The sequence below is a fragment of the Sarcophilus harrisii genome, chromosome 5 (genome assembly GCF_902635505.1).
Source record: "Sarcophilus harrisii chromosome 5, mSarHar1.11, whole genome shotgun sequence".
NCBI lineage: Eukaryota > Metazoa > Chordata > Mammalia > Dasyuromorphia > Dasyuridae > Sarcophilus > Sarcophilus harrisii.
In genome coordinates, this window is record NC_045430.1 from 183374270 (window position 1) to 183397924 (window position 23655).

At 36.6% G+C, this 23655-nt stretch overlaps 1 protein-coding gene across 8 annotated transcripts in view; it reads left to right on the forward strand.

The window, feature by feature from the left end:
- The window catches only part of CALD1 (caldesmon 1), a 239709-nt gene that overhangs the window by 79672 nt on the left and 136382 nt on the right, over window positions 1-23655 (forward strand). For 6 of the 8 annotated variants that reach the window (XM_031939098.1, XM_003771628.4, XM_031939097.1 and 3 more), the window contains exon 2: window positions 18249-18335. The gene's annotated coding sequence lies outside the window, so the exon portion shown is untranslated. Of the gene's footprint in view, window positions 1-16935; window positions 17168-18248; window positions 18336-23655 lie in introns of those variants that run through there. The other 2 variants (XM_031939093.1, XM_031939094.1) reach the window with 2 other exon arrangements.

Genomic DNA, 23655 nt, shown 5'->3' on the forward strand with positions numbered 1-23655 from the left:
TTAGTGTACTTTTGAGGATGCAGGACATGCTGTGCGGTAGACTCACACCAGTTCTATCTAAGGGCTAAGGTGAGATTCAAAAATAGGCCTTTCAAGCCAATTGGCTCTTTGATATAAGAAAAGTATTAATAATAAAGGGAAAAAACACTCACAGCTGTTCAACTGAATTAATTCTTGTGGTATTTTTTAAAATTGAATTCAGTTCAAGCAGTTGTGCAAATATGCAAATATTCATTCAAGATGGGGGGAGCAGATCTCCATAAATTCATGTGGGTTGCAAAGTTCTAGTGAGAAAGTTCAGATTCTCCTGTGCAATTAATAATCTTAGAGAGTTTTTTTTTTTTTGGGGGGGTCACTGTAAGATTGAATGATTTGAATAGAGTCACAGAATCAGAAAGAGGATTTGAACTCAGGTCCTTGATTCTGAGACCAGCTTTCTATCATCATTAGCAACAAGTATTTACTAAGTGCTAGGTTTACTAAGAACAAAAACAAAAAAACACAGCTATTCTAATGGGTGAGCCAAACATGCAAATAACTATGAATATACATCATCTATCCCCTTCTTTAAGGTTTATGAAATGCTTTGTAAATATCTCTTCTCTCTCTCTCATTTGCTTCTTCTCTCTTTTTTTCTTCTCTTTCTCTATCTCCCTCTCTTTCTCCCTCTTTCTCTGTCTCACTCTCTTTTCTGTCCTTCCCTCATCCCATTTCTCTTCCTTCCTCTCTTTCCCCCTCCATCCTTTTCCTGCTTTCCCCTTCCCCTCTCCGCTCCCTTGGGCCCTCCCCCCCCCCCCCCCCCCCCCCCCCCCCCCAGAAAAAACCCAGCCTCATCCTTCCTGTAATCAATGGCACAGATTTTGTAAGACCACTGGCTGGGGTTGCCTCTGGCCATAGAACCAAAGAAAATTTAGTGGAGCATGAGGATTGAATTGGTAATCCTGTTTTTGGTTGCAACACACATTAACCAAATGACCATATTTGGTTATTTGACTACAGACAATGGCTACTTCAGAATACAGCAATTAAGCCAGTGGTCTCTACTTCCTCAGTTCTTGTTATAGCCTCAAAAGGGAGGAGACCAGATAGGAATGTTTCCATTAAGATCTAAGAAATGAAATAGGCTTAGCATCTCAAGACTGCCCCAATCCACTAAGGGACAGTTTTTAGAATTGTCCATTGCATTGTATTCATCTGTCACTGAGTACAAAGAGAGAGCACATCTGGCAAATTCCAAAATACTAATTAATTATTGACTCTTATGTAACATCTTCACCATCTGAAGTTAGAATGATTTGGATCTACATAAACTTCTATGTTTTGGAATCATCTCCCAAGGCAAAGAAATATTGCATTGTTTGGGAGGAGGATGGCACTAAAAGGATATCAGGTAGAGAAGGGAGAATACAAGGAATGAAGTTCTTGGGGCTAGATATATGCCTTTGAAAGTGGCAAGGTATGAAACTGTGTTGTCTGTCACAGATACTCACCCAAGTATCTGGAACGCTGAAGGAGACACTAGTGGTCTCTTCTCCTGACTTATTTCAGCTAAGTGTAACTAATAATCACTATAATAACAGCTAGAACTCAAACAGCATTTTAAAGTTTGCAAAATACCTTTTAAAGGCTTCACAAACATATTCAATATATGCTATTTTATCCCCCTTTTACAAATAGGAAAACTAAGGCAGTTGGATTAAAGGATTTGCTTAGGGTCATATAGTAAATATTTGAGACTAGATTTTAACTCAGGTCTTCCTGGCTCCAAACTCAGTCCTCTATCTACTATGTCATTTAGATATTTATTTGAAATGAGTGCAAGTCACATTCATTTCAAAGTATCCCCTTTCATTCTATTAAAGATTGCATCTGCTTGATTTAATCTGATTTTTCAAAAATACACATAATAAATGTGATCTGGTTCTATTATTAAATTGATTCAACTGGATAGTCTCCCCATAAAAGCAATTTCTGGGTTTGGGTAGATATAGCTATAGCTTAAGATTATTCTTCTTTGAGCCTCAGATCCCATTTAGATTTAGGTAAGTGTGGAAAGACAAACTCAAGTACTATCCAAAGCCATCTATGATGAGCAAGAATGTAATATGACCATCCTTTTTTTTTTTAAATGAAAGATTACACTATCTTTCTCAATAACAGTTTCTTAATTCCAGTTCCTAGTAGCCTTCTCTGCTACAATTCACCCTTTATTCAGCAAACAGACTGAACTCCATTATATGCAGATCTGATCATGTCACCCATCTTCTTGAAACCTTCTACTTTCTATGAATGCAAAGGCCAACTGGTAGAGGCAGGAATTGAATCCGGGTCTTGTGATGCTTAATTGAGTATTCTTTCTACTACATCACTCTGACTTCTACTATTGTTACCTTAAATAAAATGACTAGATGTTAAGTTGTCCTGGTAGTTGAGGGACCACACAGATCTGACTGACTTGAACTAGGTAGGGCCATGGAAAGCATGCTGGACTTGGTGTTGGGAAAATGTGAATTCAAATCGCTTCTTAGACACAGGGATGCCTCATTTTATTGCACTTCACAGATAATACATTTTTTTACAGATTGAAGGTTCACGGCAACCCTGTTGAACACGTTTATCAATTTTATTTTTTTAACAACATTTAGGATTACATGTGCTTACATTACGTCTCTGTATCACATTTTGGTAATTCTTGGTATTTCAAACTTTTTCATTATTATCACATCTGTCATGGTGATTCATGATCAGACCTTTTCCATGTTTTAATTGTAATTATTTTGGGGTCCCATGAATTGTTCCTATATATGATGACAAATTTAAGGATAAATTTTGTATGTTCTGACCAACCAGTCATTCCCCCATCAATCTTTAGTCTCCTCAGGCCCCTCTGTTCCCTTGAACAGTATTGAAATCAGGCCCATCAATAACCTTACAATCATTCTAAGTATTCAGGTGAGAAGAAGAGTCAATCGATGAGGCAAACTTTGTTGTCTTATTTTAAGAAACTGCCACAGCCAGCCCATTCTTCAGCAAGCCCCATCTTGGTGAACAGCATCAACATGGAGGTAAAAACTTCTACCAGCAAAAAAAGACTATGACTTACTGCAAGTTCATTTTACCAATGAAGTATTTTTAATTAATATATATACTTATTTTAAGACATAATGCATTTGTACACTTAATAGAGTACAAGCAACATCAATAAAAGTAGGGTAAGCATAACTTATATGCACTGGAAAACAAAAAAAAAATTCTTGTGACTTGCTTTATTGCAATATTTACTGGAACTCTACAGTGTCTTTGAAGTATGTCCATATTAGCTATGTGAGCAAATCTCTCTCTCTCAGATTGCTCTTCTGTTAAAGAGAGACAATAATAGCATCTAGTGCTCAAGTTGTGAGAATTAAATGAGATAATATCTATAATGTTCTAAAGTGACATATATCTTATTATTACTAATAATATTATTAATTTATCAATAAATACTGGTAATAATTATGTAAAATATTAATCAACACTATTATTTGTTAGTAAGCCTACATTATTAAGTTAGTAATAATCTATGTTGATAATACTGACAGCCAACTAACTAATGTGTATTAACTCGACCCATGGATGACAGTCAAACACCTTTTAAAAACCAACCTTGTCAGTCCTAATAGTAGCAAACATTGCAGGCGTTTAATACAGTACACTATGGGAAAAAGTCAAAAGGAGACCAGTGGAAGGAATTTCACTGTCTCTTCCCAGGACCCTTCCCACGTATATTGTTATTCCAAAATTTGCTAATATTCCAATCTTACAGAGCAAAGGCTGACAAATATCTGGGGAATGATGAACGAGGCGGAATGTAAGCAAAAATTAGAGTATGGGAATTAGTTTGACTCTGGATCTCTTAGCTTTCACTTTTATGCTTGTTGGATACAAAATGATATAAAGCCGAAGTTGATGCCCTTTAGAATGCAATAGAATGAGACGCTTCTGAATGGGGAGGCAGTTGTAGTATAATCCAGAAACAAAAGACATGGCTTAGAATCTCAGCTTTCCCAGTTTATTACTCTGAATGAGTTACTGACCCTATCTAAACTTCAGCTTTCCCATCTCTAAGGAATACAGGTATAACAAAATGGGAATAACAATAATATAGACAGTACCTAGTGGACAAAGTTGATATGAAAATCAAATGAAATAATGAACATAAAGCACTTTGTAAACCATAAAACACTATATGGATTTCAGATATTAATAGTAATAAAGATAACTTTATGATCAGGGAATATTAATACTGTAACAACCAGGAACCCCACCCTAACCACTCTTAATTCCATTGCTTTCCCTCTTTTAATTACTTCTTGTTAATCTTATAGTTTGTTTTGTTGATATTTGTTTGCACATTGTTTTTCCTATTGGATTGTAAATTCCTTGTGAGCAGACACTGCCTTTTGACTCCTTTTATATCCCCATCACTTAGTACCGTGTTAAGCACATAGTAGGCATTTAATAAATATTTATTAAATTGAAAGGAACCTCTAGGATGAAGCTTGGAATTGCTGGCCTCAGGATATGGATTCTGTTCTTCTTAAATGCTCCATACTCAGTTCTCACTCTGATTTAGGGTAAAGAGAAGGGATTTTAGGCTCTCAGTTAACTGCAGCATACAGAAAGATATAGACAGGATTGGTTAAAACTGGGAGAGGGAGAGAAGAATAGGATCACTGTGTTTCTAAAAATTCAACCCCCCAATATCTATTAATTGTACAAAGATAACCTTACAAAGATTCTTTACAAAAGATTTACAAAGATATGGCAACTGGTATCATGAAACTGAAAAAGCTCTATCAGGGGGTCCTCAAACTATAGCCTGCTGGCCAGATATGGCAGCTGAGGACATTTATCCCCCTCACCCAGGGCTATAAGTTTCTTTATTTAAAGGCCCACAAAACAAAGTTTTTGTTTTTACTATAGTCCGGCCCTCCAACAGTCTGAGGGACAGTGAACTGGCCCCCTATTTAAAAAGTTTGAGGACCCCTATGAGTGAGACCTTTCTATAGTCAGGAGAAATATGGGCTTGCACCCCACCTGTGATGCATACAAGCTGTTTGATCCTAAGCAAGCCACTTAACTTCTGAGTCTAATTCTTTATTTGTAAAAAGGGAATAACATTGTACCAACATCATACCTTTGTTGTGAGTGACTTTGCTAACCATTTGTGATTTTGTCTACTCATCCTCATTTTCATTTCCATCACACTCTCTTATTCACTTCTGACCTTCCTTCATTCACCTTCCTGTTGCCTCTCCTCCCTACAAAACCATTCATCTTTTACTTTGTTTTAGTGTGCATGTGCATTTTGTGTAAAATCATGTGTATATATAGATATGTGTATGTTTCTATGTGTGGATATATTTAGCAATATGTTATAGTTTAGGAGAAATAATCCATTATTCAAGAAAAAGAGTGATGGAGGAGTGGAACTGTTTTTATTGGTTATTGGCAATTGCAAAATTTATGATCATTTCCATTTTTTCAAATTATTTTATTTACATAGACACAGTCTGCTCCTTGTTCCTGAAGCACAGAAAATGGAGTAACTCAATCCTTTAGTCTACACTGTCAGGGGGACTGCTATGGCAAAGGTGGGAAAGGGAATTGTCAAGTCCTTCAAAGAATTCTGTAATGTATTATGATTGTACTTAGAGAAGGGGATTCAGAGACTAAATTGGGAGGAGGAAGAGATAATCATTATGAATTAGTACATAAATATCACACAATGGAAAAAAGGAAGGCTTTGATAGATGGGAGTCAGAATAATATGCCCATTTATTCACATTCTTCTGTATTATTAAATTGGACTATTATTTCATTAAGAAAGTCTACAATATTATTTTTATTGACTCAAGTCCTCCTTTCCTTTTACTGAAATTTAAGGATAGATCTTTACAGGCTATAATTGTATTTATGTATGCCAATAGAGCTATGATACAGATTATGTGTGTGTGCGCACACATGTATGTGTATATCCAGTTATACACATCTGGCATCTAGAGACCAGACAGATCCACCGGGGCCAGGAGACAGTCAAGGAAACTCCCAGCAGCATCAGTCAAGATATGTATGTCTTAACAAGCAAACAGAAACTATATGGTGTCAGGGAGTTTGGCAATAGGGAACAGGTTCAGCAATCAAACTGTCAAGATCAGGAAAATCTGGTAGGGGACAAATAGGTGTATATATGTAATTGGTATCTCTTTATAAAAGTCTAGTTAGAGAAACATCAATCAAAAGTTGTATGTGCTAGAAGGAGAATTTAGATGTTTGTTTTTGGGCTCTGAAAAATTCCCTGCTTGTCTGCAGGAAATAGAAAAGGGAAAGCTATTTATGGTATGGCAAGATTTCTGGGCTTCTCATGGGAAAGTAGCTGATGTCAGTGTCTGAAAGGCTTCTCTTTGCTCTCAACCCACAAAAACTTCTTCTTTATTGGAAGCTGGTGCTGCTGATCTCAGAAATAAAACAGAAAACACTATCTTAACTTGTTTATAAAAGCATGCTACACCTACACCTGGAATATTGTATGGTTGCCTCATCTCAAGAAAGAGGTCACAAGGAATTCAGTGAACCAAGGAAGATCAGGATCCTGGAAAGAGCATTGGATTTGGTTTCTAACTGTGACACTTAATACTTTTGTGATCTGGAACAACTGATTTCATTTCTTTGGAACTGTTTTTTTTCTTCATTAGGACAGAGAGGAAGTTGAGTCACTTGACAAAGCCCCACTCAGCTCTAAATATTTTGAGGAGTAGAGAGTTAATGGCATTTCATCATCCTCAAATATTTATTGAGTTCCCGCTAGATGCATGGCATTTTGTTAGGCACTGAGGATACTATTGGATTTAAACATTTATTAAGTACCTATTGTGTGCAGAGAACTGAGCTATGTTCTTGAAAAGATATAAAGTTAGAGATGACAATGGGTAAAGACCCAAAAACTATACATGTTCTTACAGAAGTTGGCAATTTATATTATCTTTCTCAACTACAGGGTAAAGTAAAAATACTCAAATTCTTCAGCCTGGAAAAATAAGGACATGTCTCTAAGATGACTGAACCAGAGTTATCTCACTTTTGCTACAGGTCCTTTTGGATAATGAGAAGGTTTCTAGTATTGATGTTTTATTAACCAAAGCTATGAATTTGGACTTCTATTCACAGAATGTACAACATTCATGCAATAGACATTTATCAAGCACCCATTATGTGCAAGGCAGTAGGAATCCAAATACAAAATGAAAACTAGTTCCTGTGTTCAAGAAATTACTGACATTCTAATGTCAGAGAGAGAGGTGGACTCTAACCCTGAACAAATAAAAAACCAAAATATGATATGAGGAGAGAGGAATCATTTATAACAAGAGTAATTAAATCTAGAATAAAAGTTCCTTGAAGGCAGGATCTCTTTCATTTTTTCATCTTACTCCAGCACATAGTAGGCAGTTTACAAATTTGAGAGCACTAAATAGATCTAGACATATAAAGCTAAGACTCAGCTCTAATCCATCTTATAAGGATCTTTCTTGCTCTACTACCACTCTATCACACTAGCTTTCTGAGTTTGCCTTTCTGAATATATCTTATATAAATGGGTTTTTTTTTTGCACATTGTCTCCACCATTAGTTAGGTGGCACAGTGGATAGAATACCAGGCAAGTAGCCAGAAAGAATTATCTTGCTGAGTTCAAATATGGTCTCAGACACTTAGTAACTGTATGACCCTGGACAAGTTATTTAATCCTATTGGTCTCAGTTTCCTCACCTGTAGCATGAACTAGAGAAGAAAATGGCAAACTATTCCAGTCTTTTTGCCAAGAAAATCCCAAATGGGGTCATGAAGAGTCAGCTGTAACTGAAATATAACTGAATAGTAATAACAAAAGATAGGGATCATGTTTTTGCCTTTCTTTGTATTTTCAGCTCTTAAAACACTGTCTGGTCCATAGAAAGTGCTTTATATATGCTTGTTGAGAAATTCACTGATAAAGTAATATAATATAGTGACGAGATAACTAATATTGCAATTAGGAAGACCTATGTTCTTGTTTCTGAAACATATTTACTATATATCCAGAAGTAAATCATCTAATCTTTTAGGTTCCCAAGTATATTCTCTTCAAGAATATATTACAGGTAAGTTGATGATCTACATTTCTAGAGAGTTTCACACCACAAATTCTCCCAAACTTATGAACTCACAGGCCTACATTACTGATAAGAGTGTAGATAGATAGATGGATGGATAGATGAATGGTTGGATGAGTGGATAGATAAATGGATAGATGGATAGATAAATGATTGGATGGGTGGATGGATAAACAGATAGATGGTACAAAGAAGAATAAAACATATCAGTCCTGATGAAATTCCACTTATTATACATATGGGTTAATTGTAATTTGAAAAGTATTTATATCCTAATTTTTTGAGATGAACTCTATGCATTGTAAAGAGCAGTGGTCTATTATGTCTTTTCCATAGGTTGGTAGATGGGAGACTAGTCCAGACAGAACCACTAGGGATTAAAGACCGTCAAGGAAAGTACCATCAGCATCAGTCAAAAGGTGCATATCTTAACAGGCAAACAGGCACAACATGGCACCAAGGAGTGTGGCAATAGAGAATAGGTGGAATCTAGGCAAGCAAACTCTTGACCTCAGAGACATTTGGTAGAGAGTAACGCATGGATATTCCTTTGATGAAAATACACTCAAATGCTGCCTCTTCCTTAACCAGAGATAATCCATCTTCCTTCTAAATCCTCATAATGTTTAATTTTCTTCTCTCTTTTGCATTTTACACTATCCCTTTCCTAATACATTGTTTTCCAATGTTTAGCACAGTGCCACATAGTGTTTGTTGATTTAACTTGTATCATCCAAATTCAGCCTGCTTTACCTTTTTCCTGGACAACTGGACTCCTTTTGGACTGCACTCCTTCCTCCTTTTTTACTTCCCTTCCAAATTATCCTTTATGTAGCTGGCAGAGATTAATCCTGGGTCTATTCCCCTAGTTACTGACTTTTTATTCCCCAGATCATGGGAACCCAGCTGGCACTTTCCTAAGGTTGAAGCCAGATATGAGAGGATTTTCAGTAATTTAATCTGACATTAAGTAACCTCTGATATCTAGCTCCAATTTAGGAAAGTGCTGGATTTGTAGCAGAGGAGCTGGGTTCAGATTCTGGTTGTTTCTTACTATCTGTGTGACTGTAGGAAAGAATCTTTACCTCTCTGGGCTTCAGTTTATTCATCTGTAAAAAGAGGGAAGGGACAGATAAATTTTCTCAAAAGTCCCTTCCAGATCTGAATTTATTTTCCTGTGAACCTGTGCCCATTACATTTCCCTAGGATTCCCAGTCCTTGACAACCTTCCCTTCCTTTCTCCCTGATGCTTCCCCTCTTCCTCATCTATAATAAAACGAGCCTTTCTTGCCTCCTTCCACTGGGTTTGAGCTCCCCTATGTAGCTGTCTCTTATATGCTCTAGTTATTCATAAACACGCCTTTATCATGAATCCATTCCTCTTGCTCATCACATCTTAAGCCCTGATCACCCTCTGCCGTCTCCCCCCACCTTGGTCCGAGGCATTCTCTTCCCAAATGGACTAGGAGCAGCCAAAACCCCTCTCTGTATGACACAATACCTAATTAATAGCCTCTTGTCATTCTTTTTTCCTGCTACAGTTTAGATTGTTCAGTGAGGTCAAGAGAACCCAGATCATAGTGTCACAGACTTTTAAAAATCAAGTTAAGCATTTATTAAGTGCCTACTGTGTTAATCTTTAAGCTCCTTTCTGACTTTATAATTCTATCATTCTGTCTCTGTGTGATATACACGGTTACTCTTTTTAAAAAATTATTATTAGCTGTTTGGAGTTTACACAGCTTACTACAAACATCTTTCTTATAGAGATGTGTTGGAGCTCAGGAATATAAATATAGGACATGATCTGAACTGAAATTAATTCCCTTATAAAGCCGTGTTTATTTCAAAGTTACAAAATTTGAGAATTCAAATTATATTTCATTAATGTGTCATCCATGGTCACTGCCAGGTTATTCAGACATCCAAATAAAATAAAGTATTCTTTTTTTAATATTTCTTTTCTTTTTTCTTTCTTTCTTTTTTTTTTTTTTTTTTTGGTGAGGCAATTGGAGTTAAGTGACTTTCCCAAGATCAACCAACTAGTGTCAAAAATCTGACTCCAAGACCAGTATTCTATCCACTGCACCACCTAATTGTCCCCAAACTAAAATCTTCTTAAAGGAATCAAGAGCATAGATAGAGTGACAGACAGGAAACAACTGGGATCTAGTACACCAGGACATATTCTACTTATCTGATATCACTAATGAACAGAGACATTTAGGTGAAGTATGTATTAACCAGTGTTAAAGTGCAGCTTGTTATTAGTAATGCTATCAATCTTGTTTTCCTAGCTTCCTAAGGAAGATTACCTAAGAGGGAAAACAGGATTATTCCACAGCAAGAGACACTTAGGCAGGATCTTGTAGGAGTCTTGCCCCCACAATCTGAGATTCCCTTAATTTAATTTAATTTTTTAATTTTGGGGGGAATTTTATTTTTAAGGAACCCCTAGTTCTTGTGTTCTGTAAGACACAATCAGAGGTTCTCAGATAAGGGGAGACATGCTATGTCTGTCCGTACTGGAGATTGAGGACCCTTGCAGTGAACAAGGGAGGTAGCTTTGTGGACAAGTGGAAAGACTGAAATGGGAATGAGAGACTCAGGCTTTGGGGCAGCAGCCACTGATAAAACTGGCTCCAGACTGGGCCAAAGACACTCACATCTGAGGGTGTAGCTCTACAATGAGGGAAGAATACCTCACTGGGAAGAAGACATGATAACTGAAAGTCTACCAGCTAGAGACTATTTTGATGATATTATTTTGCTTTAAAGCAATAAAAGGTTCAGTGATTCATTGAGTGACTTGAATAATAGGAATGTTTTAGGTTATCTGATAACTTGTCTTATTCCCTAAGTTTTAAAAAATTTTTGATATTTAAAAAGCCCCAAATGACCAGATTACAAGAAATGCATTTTAAATTTTTTTTGTTATTGAATCATTCTTACTAAATGCCAAGTCTTTTGACCTCAGTTTTCTTATCTATAAAATAGGAACAATAATTACTTATACTACCTACCTCAGATTATTATAAGGAAAACCTCTTTGTAACCCATAAAGCAATATATAAACATGAGCTGCTCCTTTTGTTTATTTCAAGCATTTTATTTTCATTACCAGTCCGTGGGCTGGAATCTGAGATCATATAAACCTTAAGGAGGAAGGAGCCCACAGAGAGTTTTACCTGAGAATGGAAGGAAGCCAAAAGCTGCAGAGAAAAGAACCAATTCTTCATGTGACTTTTAGGATCTCCTAAGCAGTGGAGTCATAATTGCTCTTCCCTGTTGTCCGGGGAACAGAGATGTGAACAGGAGATAGAGTACTTTACCTGGAATCAGAAAGATCTGAGTTCAAATCCTGCCTCAGACACTAGTTGTGTGACCCTGAGCAAGTCACCTAACCCAATCTGTAAAATGGGGATGATAAAGGCACCTACCTCCTATAGTTGTTGAGAATATCAAATGAGATAATTTGTGTAAGCCTTAAAGCATTATATAAATGCTAACTAGTACTCTAATTCTCCTGGGATGGATGATTATGTCTTAAGACAATAGTCAAAGGCAAGACTGGAACCCAGCCTTCCTGCCTCTGTTTGGCCTGCAATCCATTCATAATAGTTCTCTTATAATATCTATCATCAAGTATTTCAATGAAACTTCTTTGGAACTTATATACCCCTTAGGAGTAATAATTTGCATATGTTTATTTGTTGCTATTCAGTAGTCTTAATCATGTTTGAATCTTTGTGACTCCGTTTGGGGTTTTCTTGGCAAAAAAAACTAGAGCAGTCTGCCATTTCCTTCTCCGGCTCATTTCACAGAAAAGGAAACTGAGGTAAGCAGGGTTTTAAGTGACTTGCCCAGTCACACTGCTAGTCAGTGTCTGAAGCTGGATTTGAACTCGGTAAGATGAGTCTTCCCTGACTTCAGGCCTGGTACTGTGCTCCCTGGCTGCCCCATAGGTTTATTACTTACCACATAAAGCAGTAAAGCCCTTTTATTTATTTAAAACAATCCTTCCAGCTTCCAGGAACATCTACTTTTTCTAGACTTCCAGCATTTTTTTCACTGAAGTCCCACATCTTCATATCCTTCATAATTTTGTAGACTGAGATATCTTGGTCTTTGTCTTAATTACAAGCTTCATTTTTTCTAGTTTGTCTACATATGGTGACCACCCAATTCTATTAAATCCTTCAGTAAGAATATGCCTTGAATTTTTTTTTGGCACTTCTCAGATATACAGAGAAATGTCTGTGTCGGCGGCCACAAATGGCTCGGCATTTCCCTTCCTAGGGCTGGAAATAGATGGAGTGAGTGTTGGGAAAGGGAACTCCAGAGAGGGGTGTGGACGCAGTTTGTGCTACCAATTGCTGAAAGAGGAGACTTGGGAGAGGATGTTCTATCAGCATTATACATCAGACAGTGAGCTCCTTGCCATCAAAGGCGGATTTTTTTTTTGCATTTTTTTTCTGTACTACCCCTTCTCCCATTGCCCCTCTGAACTTAGTACAATCCCTGGCACATAGTAAGTGCTTAATGAATGCTTGGGCTTTTTATGATAGCAATAAGAAGGCCAGTTGATGAATTGGGTAACAATGTGGTTTTTCCTTAAAAGGACATAGAATCACAAAATGATAGAATTTTAGAACAAGAAGTGTCCTTAGAGATGATTTAGACTAACCCCCTTATGTTACAGATGAGGAAAATGCGATCCAGAGCTGTAACATAACTTACTCAGGGATCACACAGCTAGATAATATTTATTTAGATAACAAAAATTCTTAAGATAGGGCATTTCCCCCACTTCTCAATGAAATTTAAAACCAAAAACATTTGTAGCATTGCAAGAGACAGTCACTAATGTTTTATTGTTTCTGACTCATTCTTGATGAATCTCATATATCTATTTTAAGTATTTTATTTTCGTTTCCACTCCCACAGATGATATGAATTTCTGCCAGGCAAAGCTTTGAAATAACTTCTTACCATTTTTTTCCTGATTCTAAGAACTATCTCTTGCAGAATTTCATTTTTGTTATTTTAAAACATTCTAACATATCTCCACCCGCATAGGCCTGAGACTGGGTTTAATCCACCCACAGAGGGTAGCACATTTGGGGTTTATACAGAGGAAGATGAGGAAAATTCTTGACCTTCCAGTCACTTAGATAGCCATCTCCACAACCCGTCACTTCCAAGTTCTGCTCTTTGAAGAGAGGCTCATTCATGGATATACCTCAATATTGATGGAATAGAGCCAGCCCCTGATCCCCAGCTCCTATTCTTAACTCCTAGAAGTTATATTTTGGTGATTATTTTGTCTAGAAGATTCCCAGCACTCCAAATAAATGCTTTGAATCACAATAAATCATTTTGCCCCTTTCAACAGTCACCAAACAACCTTTTAAGTTTGACCAATCTTACTTCAAACACAAGCCACTCCTCCAAAAGAGATTAAGGTAAAAGACTGTCATTTGATGTCACTTTATCCTCACTCCTGGGAAAACAGCTCAAAAGCATAAATTCCATTGGTGGGCCAGCAAAATTACCTTTATTTTGGAAGAACATAGCAAATGGTCAGAGAATTTTGATGATGATGGTGACTTACATAAATGTGCATACTAGAATCAAGAAGCTATAAATATTTAAAACTGAGCCATAATTGGCAATTCTGGAACCTGGGACAAGTATAGATTTGGAAAAGATACTTTGAGGAGAAACTCTGGATCTAAGGGAACAGACTCCCAAACATTACTCTTTGAGGGAGAAAGAAAGATGCCCCAGAAAACTCAATGAGGGGAGCCTTCCCTGGGGAAGGAACACACTTATGCACAAACACAAACACTAAATGGAGTGCTGAATTTGTAGTCATTGGACCTAAATTCAAATCCATTTCTGCCACTGTATACTTCTGCAACTTTGTGCAAGACATTTAGATTATCTGGACCCCTGTTTGCTCATCTATAAAATGAGAATATTGGACTAAAAAGCTTTGAAGGTGCTTCCCAGCTGTAAATTTTCTAATCCTGTAATCCTACGTTGGCCATCAGACCCTGTGACTTCAGTGAACAATGGTTCAGCTTTCATGGAAGCTCCTTACATTCAAGAACAGTCACTCTGGGAGAGAAGATTGGTTCCCAGAGTCTAACCCACTCCCTCCCGAGCCATGCCCATCCCAATTTAATTTTTAGAGGGTTTTTGGAGAAGACAGAGAGGAGCTCAGTAGTGGTTTGAGAGCCCAAGATAGTGATCTCTCCAAATCCATGATGTAGCAAGAACAGGCTTACTGGCAGACAGTCACTAGACTCTTAGAAGAGGGATGGAAGAATGTCAGAACCTTTAAGAGATGGCAAAACCCCGTGCTCCACTCTAGTCACAGCTCTGACAGAAAGATGATAAAATGAATTAAAACCTAGTTCTTATATGATTATAAATTTATAGCGGTGGAGCTGGAAAGGACTTCATCTAGTCCAATTTCCCATTTTACAAATGAAGAACTTGTAAAATTTGAACAGATAGGGAGGTGGGATTTGAACTTGGATTTTTGTACTTCAGAACAGTAAATAAATACTTTAAAAGAGTCCTTAACTGAATTTTCTCTAATGCCAAAAGATATAGATTATTCCACATGATCCTAAACTTTCTAGCTTTCATTTGGATCCTGCATCCAACCATCAAAAGGGAAGAATGTTGCAAGTGCTTGTGTCAACAACTTTAAAGTGGGATTTCAGCCATTTCTTATAACAGGAACTGGGAATATTTTTCCATTTATATTTATGTGTATACATATGTATATACACATGTACATATATATATATATATTTTTTTTTTCTCTTAGAACAAGGGCTAAGAAACTTGCCTGAAAGAAGGCAACTCCTCAAGTAGTTTTAAGGTTTAAGTAGATTTACAGATTTAAGTATATACCATTGGAATATTTCAGCCAAATAGAAGAATGATTTATAAGAGAATGCTGACTCACCTCATTAACCATGAAAATACCTGATAACCTCCACTGATAAATAAATGTGGGTGAGAAAACCTCAGTTTTAGACTTTCTCAGACTCATAGGATCATAGATACAGACCTGGGAGAGCCTTCCAAGGTCATATAGTCCAGCCAGGATTCATCCCAACTTGTCTAACTCCACCTCTAGAATTCTTTCCACTAAATGATACTGCTTCTCTTCTCCCTATCATGTTCAAAAACTCTAACCTTCAAATAAAATCTAATCCTTAGGATTCTTCATCTTTGTCATTGCTGCTTTTTTGGCAATTCCTCTTACCGCTACTGCCATTTGCCCTTTCTTCTAACTTTGCTTCTTCTTTTTTCTATATTTCCCATACTTAATGGGATCACCTCTTCTTTGCCTTCCAAAAGGCCAATTAGCTAATCTATTATAAATTATAATTATAATATATTATTTATTTAATATTTTTAATTTGATTTTTATTTAAAAATTTAAATTTAATTTAAAATCTTCTTGAAGACCTGACTTCTAGTTCCTAGTTCCTACATGTGCATTGTAACATGGGTCTTCTGGGTACAACAAACAGTATTATTTGATCTTCTTATTAAATTGTATTTATTCATATATATAAAATAGTATAAATTTATAAACCAATATAGACAAGATTAATATAAAATATCTTTGGAATGAATTTTCCTCTTACCCACCAAGAAATACATTCCTATATAAGTGTCCATGAATATATATATATGTGTGTTTGTATGTGTGTGTGTGTGTGTGTGTGTGTGTGTGTATATATATTTATATATATATATATGTGAGAGAGAAACAGAGACAGAGAGAGAGAGAGAATCTGTAGCCATATCTAAATCTACAGATGACAGATAGAAAACACGATTTGATTTTAAAAAATGGACTGATCATATGGTGGGATCAAGAGAAAACCAAAGGACCATCCATGTTCTCTATAGTTATCCATATAACAATAAAGATCTAAAAAAAAAAGGCTCCCAGTATGTTGGATAGACCCTCCTCTGGAGGGTCTAAAAGGACACAGACAAGAGTTACATAGCTCCAAAAGGGAAAGAAGGCTTAATCAGCCAACAGGAATATATTAAGTGTCTACTATGTGTCAGGCACTTTGTTAAGTGCTGGGGAAACAAGGAAAGATTAAAAAAAATTCTCTATGGCAGGAAAACTAGACCAAAAGAACTCACAGTCTAAAAAGGAGATAATATACAAACAACCACGTCCATATTACATGTAAATGCTATCTATACAATAATATCAGTTTATAAAAATATCAGTTTATAAAAAGAATACAGCTCTTTCGAGTAATATTCTAAGATTATTCAAAGATGTAGTTTTTTCCCTTTCTTCCCTTAAAAGGTTGCTGATCTCTGATTTAGAAAGATGCCATGTGCTGTTCCTGATGCTGGTGGATAGGTGCCAGCAGAGGCTTCCTGGGGGCTTTGAGAAGATCATTAGTTTTATAGTTGGAGGAAAAGTGATCTAGATAAAGAGCATAAGAATTCCTCCTTGTGCTATAATTCAGTACCTCCATAGGGAATACTTTCACATAAAATCAAGCATGCTTTTTCCATGCCAGGGTACACAGAGAACTAGATCAAAGGAGCAATAAGCAGCGATTGGCTGCTTGCCACTAGCTGAGATAGTGATGGAGAAGAGCAAGACAGTACTCATCCCACTAAGCCTGACCATCTGTGTTTCCCTGCTTCCTTTTCTCTTACTCCTTCCCATATCCACAAGCCTGTCAGCACAGAGCTGGGACCGTATTCTGTGGTGACTGCCACTGGGCTGGCTCAGCCCGTAGGGGCCACGATGAGTAATGGGGGCACTGGGCATGCCAGTGGACTTCCAGGGTCATGGAGAGAGCTGGCACAGTGAGCCTGAGCTCAGCAAGCTTCTTGGTGATTTTCTCCCGGGGCAAAGATGCTAAACTTCTAAATCTGAAATTGGAAAGAGAGGGAAATTCTCAAGGTAAATCTCAGTTTATTGTCACTTTGCATATTTTTACATTGTTTCTCCCACCCTTTCTACTTCTTTCTGAAAAATTCACAAATATGCTGGCATGAACACACAGACACACATTATAACATCTGATTTATAGCATTATTTTTTCTCTGATGACTAGTAAAGTATTTCCTTTTATCTCTACTCTCTCCTCCCTACCCCCATTAAAAAATTAAAACATCAGGGGAAAGGAAGCAAGTTATTTAAGGAGATACTAAACTTTCTAGTGATAGATTCAGACTCTCTCAGGTTGCCTACAACTGTGGTCTTTGGTTTATTGGTTTTGTTTTTGTTTTTGTTTGTTTTGTTCACACAAACTGTAAGAAGTTTTGAAGAGAAATATTATACACACACAAATGTGATTCAATTCAATGGATATTTATCAAGCCTATTTTTTTGCACTTGGATAAATATTATAAAATGAGAACTTGAAAAAAATATACCTGAGGAAAATGCGATTTGATTTTGGACATGGGGGCAGGAAGAGGCACAAAGGGTAGTCTAATTGGGAGGCCATAGACAGTCCAATGGCAGTGGAGGTTGGGAGAGAGAGACCAGATATAGGTTTTGAGGTAGGGATAGCTAAGTAGTACCTAGGATAGCCCCCTTGCTAGAATGGGTTGGCTTCTTTTTCAAGATAGTTTTCTCTAAACTTTCAGGATAGAGCTTTAGGGAGCACAAAATTTTAATATACACTCATTCAACAACTAAAAGCCAGAGTAACCAATTTCCCCTTCCAGCTAAATCAAACTGGCCTTAATTATTTGTTGTATTTTGTTTTGTATCATGAATTATGTTATTTGAGACCATTAGAAAAATCGCCAGGCCTTGGAAATATCTCTGACAGACTCTATAATCAGATATAAAACAATTTTTGTATTCTCTTTTTTGTATTAATGACTCCATTCCTATGAAAAATCAAAACTGCCATAGCCTTATAAATTACATTTTTGTGGAATGACTTGTAACAACCACCAAAAATGCATTTCAAAAGATCAAGTCTATTTTATACAAAAGTAACTTTATTTTAATCTTCCTTTTTACCTAGGTATCACTAAAGATTTCTGGAATCATCATTTCAAATCCATCAGGAATTGAGCATTTGGTCTAAACGTGAGCATCTGATTGCTTAGTTGTGAGTAGCATATTTTGTGTGATATTTGTGGGTTTTGTATTTTTTTTTTACTTTTTTTGTAGTATTATTTGTGTGATCTCATTCTTTGATGCCTTCAGGTATATCTTATCTAGGAATGTTCTCTAGGACATTGGGAGGAGTTTGGGTTGGTGTAGGTTAGATAAGCCACTTTAAGCAAGAAGGGTAACACAGGTTACATGGCTAGATAGTTATAAAGATTTGCAGCTTCTAAATCTAATCCAAATATAATGAATCTTTTATCACGCTATTCTATCTTTCTTGGTTTCATTCCAAAAAAAGACTTGTGATGATTATAATGTGATGAGTATAATGACAGAAGGTGCTCAACAAGAGACATCAGAGCACAGATCTTGTCCACATGACATAACTACTGAACTATTTATTTTCTGTTTCCCCAAACTTTTCCCCCCTCTTAGATATGAATCTCTTATCCAAGTCATCTTTTTTTCCCTTTTTTCCCCCCACCTGTTGTTGGGCCCCAATCTCTGTCATTCATGCTTTTCGGGAGACAAAGAGAAGGAGTGTATAGAAGTAGATTCTTTAGCCCTTTTTACAGTAGTAATGGTTTATATTTCTATAACTCTTTAAACTCTTTAAAGTCATGTTTCTCACTACAATGCTGTGATAAAATAGGGCATATCCTTATCCCCATTTTTATAGAGAAAAGAATGAAGATCAGAGAGATGTATGATCACATAGTTCTGAAATATCAGAGTCAAAAAAACAATTCTATTTAGGGCTTCAGGTTCTAAAATGTGTCACAAAGGGGGCAAGGGAATGCCCAAAGTCACGTAGACTTTAGATTGTCTAAAACATTAGCTTAATTGTTGGTCCTGTACATGTAAGCCACTTGTTCAGTGACCAAAAGCAAAAGTACTATTGGTGATGGATATTTACATTCTCACAATAAATAAACCAAAAAATGGAAGGTATGTTGTTAAATGAAAGGATGTATCACAAGTTTTCCTTGGAAAGACAAATAAAGATGGGGCTTTTTTTTTTTAAACATTCATGAGATTCTTGATCATTGCTACTTTGATCACTGCAATGCCTCCAAAATTACTTTGAAGGAGGGGTGGGATAGATAACATGGAGATAATTACAATTAGAGGATGAAGAAGTAGGAATAGCTATAAAGAAGTCAAGAAAACATTTCAAATTTAGTCAATAAAAGAGTACCTCATGATTTAAATGTAAAGGTGGGCATAGGGAGAAGGGGAAAAATTATTTCAGAAACTTTGGCTCAAGAGTTAGAAACAAGAAGCTTGTAGAATGTGCAGAAGTCTCACATCTATATATTATTTTATTTAAGAACTTAAATTAAGGGAATTTAAATTAATTTTTAAAAATTTAATTAATATTTAATTAATTAATAAAAAATTTAAATTAATAAATTAAGGGAAATGCTACTAAACCTATAATCACCAAACAGTATCACAAAGAATGAAATCAATTGTGTTTTATCAGAGCAAGAAATCATTAGTTACTGATGGACATTATTTTTGAATCATTCATCTGTGTGCCATCAAACTACTGATTTGTTAGAACAAATATTGAAACTCATACAAATTAGAAGGGAATGTGGCTAGCTACTTAGGCAAGTCCAAATTGACCAACTTAACTGGGACTTCACACAGTGCCTGACATATAATAGGTGCTTAATAAATGTTTGTTGACTGACTAGCCTAAAGCTAGTGGAAAGCTGTGGAAAAATGAGAAATGGATGAAAGAGCAGATATCAACACAGATTATCACCATTTTCTAAGAAAATTTAAACTAACTATATCACAACAAAAAGAGACCAAAAAGATCTAAGAAAACACTTGACTTCTTTGCCAAGTGGAGAAAAAGGGCAGACAAAGTGAATAGCAGTTTAAAATATAAACTCCTTTGTAAAATATTTTGGAAGAGATTGCATGGTATAGTTAATAGAATTTGAACTTGGAAACAGGAAGACATGAATTTCAATCCTATCTCTGAAACTAATTAGTTGTGTGATGATGGATAAGTGATTTAACTTGCATATATTTGAGTTTCTTCATCTATAATATACGGATAACACTTTGTACTTACTGCTACAATCCCTACAATGTTCTCCCTCCTGATTGTTACCCCGCAGAATTTTTTACTTCCTTTAAGGCTCATTATAAGGTGTTACCTTTACAGTAAGCCTTTTCTGGTCCCTCCAAGGGCAGGTAGGTGACTCAGTGGATAGAGTTCCAGGACTAGAGTTAGAAAGATTCATCTTTCTGAGCTTAAATCTGGCCTCAGATATTTACTAGCTATGTGATCCCAAGCAAATCATTTAATCCTGCCTCAGTTTCCTTATCTATAAAATGAGCTAGAGAAGGAAATGGCAAATTACTCCAGTATCTTTTCTAAAAAAAGTCCAAATGGGGTCACAAGGAGTCAGACATGATCGAAACTGAATGGCAGTCCCTCCAACTGCCCTCTCTCCTTAAACTACCTTGCATTTCTTTATTTCTTAAAAATGTACAAGTTGCTCTCCCACTATCTTTTGCCAATCTCCATATTATAGAAGGTTCTCAAAGGCAGAGATTGATTGACTCTTGTCTTTGTTTATCTAGTAGTGAGCACTGTGTCTGGTACATAGTAGTCCCTCAAGCAAAACTTTTTGACTGATCGATCAATCAGTGCTTAATTGAATGTTTTTCTTGATCAGGTCACAGATATATTGAAGTAACAAAATATATGTTTATGTGTAGAAAAGATCAATAAAAGACTGAAGGTCTTTTGACTGGATTTGAGGTCATGATGAATGACATGACAGGGATGAATCATGACCATAATAACCCTCATTTCTGGGTGACTTTGGGAAATCAGCTTTCTTCTTCTAGATTTCTTCATCTGAAGAATGAAAGGGCGGGACTGAAGGATATCTACAAAACTTCCTTTATCCTCAAAATCTGTTGATTCCTAGGTAAGGTGAATCCCTGTGAACATATTCCACTCATCTCCCTTTCTTATAAGAACTCTTGGGACAGCTAGGTGGTGCAGTGGATAGAGCACTAGCCCTCAACTCAGGAGAGAACTGAGTCCAAATCTACCCTCAGATACTTAACATTTCCTGATTGTGTGACCCTGTGTAAGTCACTTAACCCCACTTGCCTCAGCAAAAATAAATAAATAAACAAACAAATGAATGAATGAACTCTCTTGAAAGGACTTCTATATCCTCCATACCCCTTCCTGCCTATAGAAAGTTCTCCTAAAATAATGTGGGTCAGAATTTCAATTTTCCTCACAGTTATACAGAGCTAAGTTAGGGATGCCCTGATCATAATTCAAATTGTATTTCAAAATAAAAATGGGAAAGGAATTTGGGGAGGGGGGAGCAAGAGGACTAGCTGTTGCTTTCACATCAATGAATATCTCAGCTGACATTTTCTTTTAAGCAAATTCAGGCATCCAGAGAAAGCAGCCTATGTTCTATTAGTTTCAGTCAGCTTGAGAGAGAAGGCTATGTTTCTCAAAAATGTGTAAAAGAAGTGCTTTTATAAGTCCAGTTATAAGCACCCAGCTGGCCCCATCATCAGTACAGAGCTCCGTAAATGGGAGTTTTTACAATCACAGTGGGCCCATTTGGGGGAGTAAGTTGAAGAGCCAGATGGGGAAAAAAAGAAGAAAACGTCTTTTCCTTCTTGAGTTTTGTGGAACAAGACTCCCTGAGCTTTTTAAGCCAAACTTCATGCCCAGTGTGGCCTAAAAGTGATCATGAGACCTGATCAAGAGTCTGTCTTAAGAGAAAAATGAACATTTGTTGGGTTCTGTTAGAGTCCTTCATGACTGGATCACTTGGGATACTTTCCCCTCCACCCATCTTGTTGAATTCTCATTTCAAAGCTCAACTCAAATGCCTTGGACAGTTAGGTAACTCAGTGGATAGAGAGTCAGGTCTGAGGTCAGGAAAACTCATCTTCTGAGTCCCAATCCAGCCTCAGGCCCTTCCTAGCTGTGTGACCCTGGGCAAGTCACCCAATCCTGTCTGCTTCACTTATTTCTTCTGTAAAATGAGCTGGAGAAGGAATGCACTCCAGTGTCTTTGCCAAGAAAACCTCAAGTGGGATCACAATTGAAACGAATGAGCAACAAGCACAACAAATGCCACTTTTTATGGGGGAACCTTCCTGGATTCCCTCTAATTGGTAATCATTTTTACACTCTTGGATCTCATGTACCATTTTATATTCAATTTATTTTAGATTACAGTTCTTTGTATATATACCACATTCCCTAACTGCATTGTAAATCCCATGAGGATAGACATTTTGTCTATGTTAATACTGAGTCAGAGCTACTAATTACTGTAAAGGACATGTAGTAACATCCTACCATCCTACCCTTTTGGGGATGTGGTAACTGTTTATCAGATGGGTATGGGGGTGATAAAGGGTAAGAGCAAAGGCTCAAATCCTATCTCCCTCAGAGACTAACACAGTGCTCTACACAAAATAAACAATTAACAAACATGAATTAAATAGGAAAAACTAATAACAATAGCTCCCATGTATGTAGAAGTAGGTATGGCTTGCAAAACATTAAACAAATGCTACTTTTCTATTTTATTTTGCATTTTCCAAGTGGAAAAAAGATGAGCCAAAATAGAAGTGACAAATTCCCTTTGTAACTGTCAGTACCACCTTGCTCCAAAACCAAACTGCCACTAGATCTAACTCACTCAGCACAGCTCCTAACTACTCCATATGCATGTATACAATGCACCTCCATGAGAGCAAGATAGGCATGTTTGCCCAAGCAGGAAGAAAAGCCAAAACAGGCAGAGAGAACTATGAAAATGATGATAGTTCCAATTTTTGGCCACAATAGGGAGAACAATGAAGACAATGACAGCAATTCCAGTTCCTAGCCAAAAAAGGCAGGAGTGATAATGAAAACAAAAACCACAATTCCAATTTCTATCCTCTTTCCCCCAGGGAGCACATAGCAAAGAAAAAAAATTTTTTTTCTTTGTTTTTGAGCAGGAAATACCAGAATCTCACCTAAAAATCAGTCCTTGTGAAAATTTGTATACCTCAAATATGTATATGGTTGGCTACATTTCAAATAAATTTCTCTGATTTGAATTGCTTCATTGAATTAAATTAATGTTGGATTTTTGCCTTACTCCAGGTGATAGAGCTTAGTCAAGTATATCCTTCCAATCTGGAAATTCTTAGGCAAATTCCTTTCTACCATTCTCAGTACCCTAGCTCCTGCTTGATGCCAAATAAAATCTGGGTTGTTGGCCTATTTTTATTAGAGAAAGAGAGAGAGATGC